The sequence below is a fragment of the Salvelinus sp. IW2-2015 genome, linkage group LG8, assembly GCF_002910315.2.
Source record: "Salvelinus sp. IW2-2015 linkage group LG8, ASM291031v2, whole genome shotgun sequence".
Lineage (NCBI taxonomy): Eukaryota > Metazoa > Chordata > Actinopteri > Salmoniformes > Salmonidae > Salvelinus > Salvelinus sp. IW2-2015.
Genome location: NC_036848.1, coordinates 27,655,585 through 27,664,348, shown reverse-complemented (window position 1 = coordinate 27,664,348; position 8,764 = coordinate 27,655,585). Strand labels below are relative to the sequence as shown.

Below are 8,764 nucleotides of genomic sequence, written 5' to 3'. Positions count from 1 at the left end.
ACTTGTGTCCTTAAGCCATTTTGCCACAACTTTGGAAGTATGCTTGGGTCATTGTCCATTTGGAAGACCCATTTGCAACCAAGCTTAACTTCCTGACTGATGTTGAGATGTTGTTTCAATATACCACATAATTTTCCTCCCTCATGATGCCATCTATTTTGTGAAGTGCACCAGTTCCTCCTGCAGCAAAGCACCCCCACAACATGATGCTGCCACCCCCGTGCTTCACAGTGGGACGGTGTTCTTCGGCTTGCAAGCTGCCCCCTTCTTCCTCCAAACATAACGATGGTCATCAGACCAGAGGACATTTCTCCAAAAAGTACGATCTTTGTCCCATGTGCAGTTGCAAACCGTAGTCTGGCTTTTTTATGGCGGTTTTGGAGCAGTGGCTTCTTCCTTGCTGAGCGGCCTTTTAGGTTAGTCGATATAGGACTCGTTTTACTGTGAATATAGATACTTTTGCACCCGTTTCTTCCAGCATCTTCACATGGTCCTTTGCTGTTGTTCTGGGATTGATTTGCACTTTTCGCACCAAAGTATGTTCATCTCTAGGAGACAGAACGCATCTCCTTCCTGAGCGGTATGACGGCTGATGGTAGGTCCAGTCAAGGTATTGGAGTGGCCATCACAAAGCCCTGACCTCAATCCCATAGAAAATGTGTGGGCAGAACTGAGAAAGCGTGTGCAAGCAAGGAGGCCTACAAACATGACTCAGTTACACCAGCTCTGTCAGGAGGAATGGGCCAAAATTCACCCAACTTATTGTGGGAAGCCTGTGGAAGGCTTCCTGAAATGTTTGACCCAAGTTAAACAATTTAAATACTAATTGAGTGTATGTAAACATCTGACCCACTGGGAATGTGMTGAAAGAAATAAAAGCTGAAATAAATCATTCTCTACTATTATTCTGACATTTCACATTCTAAAAATAAAGTGGTGATCCCAACTGACCTAAAACAGGGATTTTTTTGACTAAGATTAAATGTAATTAATTGTGAAACACTGAGTTTATATGTATTTGGCTCAGGTGTATGTAAACTTCCGACTTCAACTGTATATTGGTCCCGTGTGGCTCAGTTGGTAGAGCATGGCGCTTGTAACGCCAGGGTTGTGGGTTCATTCCCCACGGGGGGACCAGGATGAATATGTATGAACTTTCCAATTTGTAAGTCGCTCTGGATAAGAGCGTCTGCTAAATGACTTAAATGTAAATTAAGAGATCTGATGTGAGAGCAGTTGTGCCAAGGTAATTCTGTGTAACATGTATATGTATAACAAACATCTATAACAAACAAACCTTTAAAGCTAAACTTATTTTTCATAATTTCATATACTTTAACATATATTCACTCCAGATTACTGGTCATGAGCCCTTGTTCAGACACAGGCAACATATTTGTTGCGGTATTCTTGAAAATCTTGAAAAGTGCAATGCTCACAGGAATGAACTGTTGAAGGTACTTTGCTATCCACACAAAGATACCACACATTCTTATATGTCTGTGCATCAATAACCTTGAACAGTATTGTTTATATCGGTGTGAGTGAGAATTTAGATGGTAACAGTATTATCGGTGTACTTGAGTGTGGTGTCCACCTTGGGAGTGTATCAGTGGTGGGCCGTCAGGGCCTGCAAGGCCTTCTCTGCTGGCCTAAACATCATCAGAATATAATTTTTTTTTWAATATATTTTCCCACAAATATGTATTAAATTATTCCCCAGAGTAAGAGTTATACTCTTCATTTCATAGCTTTCCTCTTGGTTGCACTGCTTCCAGCCCCAGGTTGAGATTTGGAGGGCTGGTCTTTATGTTAGATCTTTTATCCAATCATATTCAGCCATCATGTGTTGCCAGGGGTCTAAAATCTGCCCTCAGGCCTTCAGAATCAACAGTGCGGGCGCTTGTAGCTTAAAGTGAATGGAAATTAAAATTTTGTGTCAACCAATCAGCTTTAGAGTTGGCTATTGTACGCCTGCTGGCTGGCTCCAGTGTTACACAGGAGCCAGCTAGCAGGCSTAGGGCGTCCACGTCTTTTGATTGGATTACCAATATTGAGAGGCAGGTCTATGCAGATCTAGGAAACTCTACTAAGCTGTTTTTTGAACCCACAATGGCGGAAGGAGGAGAAGATATCGATTTCGTCGAGGATATAATTATAACGCCATTCTCAAGACGAACTTTTCAAGAAAAGTTAGACGTTGTAAGGAGAGGTCGCCCGACGCCGACGCTACAAAGCCTGTCACAGGCGGGAAAAGGGTTCGTTCGCCACTTTCAAAGTTTCAACTACGAGCGCTGTCAATGGCTCAAAGGCTCCGAGAAGCACTGCAAACTGTACTGCTGGGAATGCCTATTATTTGCAAGTGATCGATTTGGTGTTTGGAGCCACACTGGCTTTGCAAACTTGAGTTGTCTGTTAAACACTGTTTACCCAAAAATTTCAATTTGTCAATTTCAAGGTGACGCAACGCCTGGTTATACTGCGTTTCTGTCTAAATGTATAGTGTCTAGAGCCATGGCATAATTGATGATAATAAGAGGTGGATTAATTCGGGTGGGACTGTGTAGTACCTCACTGAAGGCCTAGGCCCCAGGCCCACGGCACGCCACTGGAGTGTATATATATATATGTTTTGTGCAAATAAGATTGCTGCGTTTTTGTGAGTGGTGTGGCTGTTTGTTGTTCATTGGTATTGATATGCACTTGTGTGTGTGCGTGTGTGCGTGCGTGTGTGCGCGTGTGTGCACATGCGTTATGTATGTTATTTCTCTGCTCTGTGGTTCTCATCACTAAGACCTATCTTCTCCAGTCTGGCACTGAACTGGTCGTCTGTGGGGATCTGAGAGCTGTTGGAATGCTTCTTATTCCCAGTGCTATTGCCATACTCTGGCGGGATCTTGTACAGAACCTTGACCTCAGACTTCTTGCGTGAGAAGTTCAGCTTCCACCAGCCAGGGTCAGCCATGGCACAGACAGAGACTGGAGGGGGTGCAGACCTAGGGAGGGAAAGGGCACCTGGTTTTGTGACAGTTGCACAGCAAGAGGACTCAAGTTCAAGAGACCAAGGCAGGGGGGATTCTTGAGACAATGCTGACATGTTTCTTGTAGTTGATTGGCAGACTAAAGTGAAAATTATCCAGACCTTAAAGCTGCAAAACGTAACTTTTTGGGTGACAAATTTACATAGGAATATTAGTTATAGATCTGTCATTCTCATTGAAAGCAGTTTAAGAAGCGGTAGGTCTGTTCTATGTGCGCTATTTGTATGATTCCTATTCTGAAGTTTCGTTTTTGCGACCTTTACTTTAGTTTTTGTACAGAAGCTTCAAACATCTGAAAATGCTGTATTTTGGGTTATTGAAAATATATTTCACAGTGGTTTTGATGGTACAATGATTCTCTACACTGCTTGTTTCGTCACATAAACTGAAATTTGGCAAAATATTTGATTGGTGCATATTGCACCTTTAAATATAGCATTAGCTGATGATGATCAACTTTTATCCTAATGGTCCAATGCAGCTGTTTTTACCTCAATATCAAATCATTTCTGGGTTACAATTATGCACCTTACTGGGATTGTGGGAGGGGAAAACTGAAAACTGGCTGTTATTGGCAGAGGTTTGGAACCAGGGGTTGGACCTGGACAGAACCAAAAACTGGGAACAAAAGTAATCTATACTGTTCCGGAACAGAACCATTATTTTAAAAGCATGGGAACCGGTTAATTACTTTTAGCTAGCTAGCTCTGGTCCAACATGAAGCCAACTCTCTGAAGTTCAAAGACATTCAAAGTTCCTTCATAGAAGCCGCTCCTCCATAGGTATAATTCTGTGGGCCTATTTCAGATAATGCATGTCAAACAACAAGATGCCCAGTGCTTCAAGCCAAACCGCCTGCTCCACCCTCTCTCGCGCTCTCCAACACCCGCAAAATTTGTTGCATCTCGCATCCTACACTTGTCTGTCCAATGCATGTAAAAAGCTTGCCCGCTCCATAGCACACTCCACTGCTCTATCCGCACTGATTTTTGAAGTAATTTAATGTCGAGCTAAATGTAAAAAAWAAAAAAAAATCTGAAGTTTAAAAAGGAACAGAAAGGAACAATACAAATATATATGTTTTTTGGTTCGAACCCGTTCAGAGCTTTATTTTTCTGGTCAGAACAGTGGAAGGCAACAAAAAATATATATGGTTATGTTCAGAACGAAATGATTGGAAAATAATTTTGTTTTCAATTTTTTTTGCCTTATTCTAAAATGTATTAAATATTTTTTCCCCCTCATCAATCTACACACAGTACCGCATAATGACAAAGGAAAAACTGGTTTTTATAAATGTTTGCTAATTTATAATTTTTTTAAAACAGAAATACCTTACACTAGTAAAACCAAATGCATGCTTTTCAACGGTTCACTGCTGGGCACTGTTGATAAAACGTTTACTGGAGACAGGAGATCAAGTGGAGACATAGGACGAGGTGGATAATTATATAATAAGGCCGTTTATTCACATGTATAAATATCTTAGTAAATCGTGCAGCACGGCTCCTTCTGTCTGACTCGTATGGAATCGTCGGAAGAGAGGGCGCTCTAAACAGTTCATACAGATTATATAGGCAACAAGCAAAGTAGGTTGATCTTGTAGTCTGGCCTTCCGATTGGTCGATCTGGGTCGTGGGTAGTCCTGTCCGGGCCKGATGTCRACRTTCCATTGGCTCTTCACACAGTTCTTTGTCTTAGTCTCATCCAAAAGCATCCTGCATGTGCGTTTGTTTTCACAGGGCCCTATTCATGGGGGAGGGGAGTGTGTGTGTGGGTCTGCGGTTATTTATAAGGGTACAAAGTAGTGGGGGTAAAGTGGGGATGGGTGCATGTTGTGCCAAGTATAGCTTGTGTTGAGAAGTTGTAAAACAAGTTACCAGTATCTAATACAATTTCTTACAGCACCCGCACGCCCGACTAGCATCACTACCCTGGATGGTTCTGACCTAGAATATGTGGACAACTACAAATACCTAGGTGTCTGGCTAGACTGTAAACTCTCCTTCCAGACTCCTATTAAACATCTCCAATCCAAAATCAAATCTAGAATCGGCTTTCTATTTCGCAACAAAGCCTCCTTCACTCACGCCGCCAAACTTACCCTAGCAAAACTGACTATCTTACCGATCCTCGACTTCGGCGATGTCATTTACAAAATACCTTCCAATACTCTAATCAGCAAACTGGATGCAGTCTATCACAGTGCGACCTGTATGCTCTAGTCGGCTGGCCCTCGCTACAAATTTGTCGCCAGACCCACTGGCTCCAGGTCATCTATAAATCTATGCTAGGTAAAGCTCCACCTTATCTCAGCTCACTGGTCACGATAACAACACCCACCCGTATTACGCGCTCCAGCAGGTATATCTCACTGGTCATCCTCAAAGCAGCCTTTCCTTCCAGTTCTCTGCTGCCAGTGACTGGAACGAATTGCAAAAATCGCTGAAGCTGGAGACTTAATCCATAATAATCCATAACTATTCAGACCCTTTGCTATGTTACTCGAAATTGAGCTCAGGTGCATCCTGTTTCTATCGATCACCCTTGAGATATTTCTACAACTTGATTGGAGTCCACCTGTGGTAAATTCAATTGATGGGAGAACCATCCAGAAGGACAACCATCTCTGCAGCACTCCACCAATCAGGCCAGACGGAAGCCACTCCTCCGTAAAAGGCACATAACAGCCCGCTTGGTGTTTGCCAAAAGTACAGAGAGATTCTTGAAGAAAACATGCTCCAGAGTGCTCAGGACCTCAGACTGAGGCGAAGGTTCACCTTCCAACAAGACAACAACCCTAAGCACACAAGACAACGCAGGAGTGCCTTCGGGACAAGTTTCTGAATGTCCTTGAGTGGCCCAGCCAGAACCTGGCCTTGAACCCGATCGAACATCTCTGGAGGGAACTAAAAATGGCCCTGACGGATAGGGCAGCATTAATTCTATTTATTTATATGTGTTATTTCTTATATTATTAGCCCAGGATTTCTTTTGTGTTATTACATACAGAACTTTTGGATATCAGAGTGGTGGTACATTACACTCTCTGCCATCTTTGATTTTACTGTTACAAAGAGACCTCATATGACTACAGTGCCTTGCAAAAGTATTCATCCGCCTTGGCGGTTTTCCTATTTTGTTGCGTTACAACCTGCAATTTAAATAGATTTTTATTTGGATTTCATGTAATGGACATACACAAAATAGTCCACATTGGTGAAGTGAAATAAAAAATAAAATAAAAAAAAATAAAATAAAAAACGGGAAAGTGGTGCGTGAATATGTATTCACCCCCTTTGTTATAAAGCCCCTAAATAAGATCTGGTGCAACCGATTACCTTCAGAAGTCACATAATTAGTTAAATAAAGTCCACCTGTGTGCAATCTAAGTGTCACATCATCTGTCACATGATCTCAGTATATATACACCTGTTCTGAAAGGCCCCAGAGTCTGCAACACCACTAAGCAAGCGGCACCACCAAGCAACCGGCACCATGAAGACCAAGGAGCTCTCCAAACAGGTCAGGGACAAAGTTGTGGAGAAGTACAGATCAGGGTTGGGTTATAAAAAAAATATCAGAAACGTTGAACAACCCACGGAGCACCATTAAATCCATTATTAAAAATGGAAAGAATATGGCACCTAAGGTAACTCAGGCTTTGCTAATTATTGTGAAGAAGTGAATTGTATTCTGTAATCACACTGAACAGAAATATAAATACAACATGTAAAGTGTTGGTCCCATGTTTCATGAGCTTTCCATATGCACAAAAGATAATTTCTCTTAAATTTTGTGCAAAAAATATTTCACATCCCTGTTAGTGAGCGGTTCTCCTTTGCCAAGATAATCCATCCACCTGACAGGTGTGGCATATCAAGAAGCTGATTAAACAGCATGATCTTTACACAGGTGCACCTTGTCCTGGGGACAATAAAAGGCCACTCTAAAATGTGCAGTTTTGTCACAGATGTCTCATGTTTTAAGGGAGTGTGCAATTGGAATGCTGACTGCAGGAATGTTCACTAGAGCTGTAGCCAGATAATTGAATGTTCATTTCTCTAACATAAGCCACCTCCAACGTTGTTTTAGAGAATTTGTCAGTACGTCCAACCGGCCTCAAAACCACATGCCACGTGTCTTACGTAGTGTGGGCAAGCGGTTTGCTGATGTCAATGTTGTGAACAGAGTGCCCCATGGTGGCGGTGGGGTTATGGTATGGGCAGGCATAAACTATGGACAACAAACACAGTTGCATTTTATCTATGGCAATTAGAATGCACAGAGATACCGTGACGAGATGCTGAGTCCCATTGTTGTGCCATTTATCCACCATCATCCCCTCATATTTCAGCATGATAATACACGGCCCCAATTCCCAAGGATTTGTACACAATTCCTGGAAGCTGAAAATGTCCCAGTTCATCCATGGCCTGCATACTCATCAGACATGTCATCCATTGAGCATGTTTGGGATACTCTGGATAGATGTGAACGACAGCGTGTTCCAGTTTTCTCCAATATCCAGCAACTTCGCACAGTCATTGAAGAGGAGTGGGACAACATTCCACAGGCTACAATCAATAGCCTGATCAACTCTATGTCAAGGAGATGTGTCGCGCTGCATGAGTCAAATGGTGATCACACCAGATACTGACTGGCACCTAGAAGAGCAGGTATTCCAGGACAGAGTGGGATGCAGGTTGGGTGTGATGTAGGGAGCAGAATGGGGGAAAACCCAATAATGTTAGTAGACATGAGGAAGGTTGTTCCATTTGTGACAGCAGCAATCAATTGCACAGACAAATTACAATCAAAGACTAAGAAGATACAAATCATCAACAGAGCAGGCAGTGAGGTATCTTGGGATCACAGGACTGAAGTGGGGAAATGTACAGGATGACCTCTGTAAGATTTAGAATCAGTCCAGTCAGTAATCAGGTATTGGATCATTTTCATAATGGTGTTAATCCGTCAATGGAATGCCAGAAGTTTGATGGCTGATGGGCAAGAGTTCAAACAGTTTATTGAGGAGTTACCAGCCAAACCTGATGTGATATGCCACCGGGAGACATGACTTAAGCCTACTCCAGAATTTGTATTACAAGGTCATGTTGCAGTCCATAGAGATAGGGTGGGAGGGGGAGGAGGGGGGTGTGCTACCTTTGTAAAGCGGGGGATCCCATATAGGCACGTGGGAGAGGGAGTTGAACAGGAGTATGTAGTAATATTGGTGTGGTTGGGAGAGGGGAATATGGTAAAAGTTAACTTTTACAACTCGTGTAAGAGACTAGTTTTGATGGCCATTGGGAATGTAGAAGGTCAAGATAGGAGATGGGTAATGTGGTATGGGGGATTTGAATGCTCATAGTATGCTCTGAGGAGGGTTAATGACTGATGTAAATGGACAAGTGGACCTTACTTTGATCTCAAGTTCAGTGGCAGGCAGATGTAGTTGGAAGGTTTTTGGAGGAATCTAGACGGGGTAGTGACGGTCCTGTCACACATACTGTAGGGTTGAGGGTGGAAGAATCAGTAGGAAATGGATTGAGGAGATGGATATTTGGGAAAGCGGAGTGGGGTCAGTTTCAGGAGTTGAGTGAACAGACTCTGTCTCAGGTTGATCTACATTCAGACATAGAAACAGTGAGTGATGGAGTTAGAGGAGCAATAATAGAGGCCACAAGGCAGGTGATTCCTATGGGTACAGGGGGGATAAA

General features: G+C 42.7%; 1 non-coding gene across 1 annotated transcript; it reads left to right on the top strand.

Annotated features, from left to right (window-relative positions):
* The first annotated feature begins 1,060 nt into the window (after positions 1-1,060).
* On the top strand, positions 1,061-1,137 carry trnat-ugu (transfer RNA threonine (anticodon UGU)). Its single transcript has one exon. It is a non-coding gene; the product is annotated as a tRNA-Thr (tRNA).
* Positions 1,138-8,764: the final 7,627 nt, after the last annotated feature.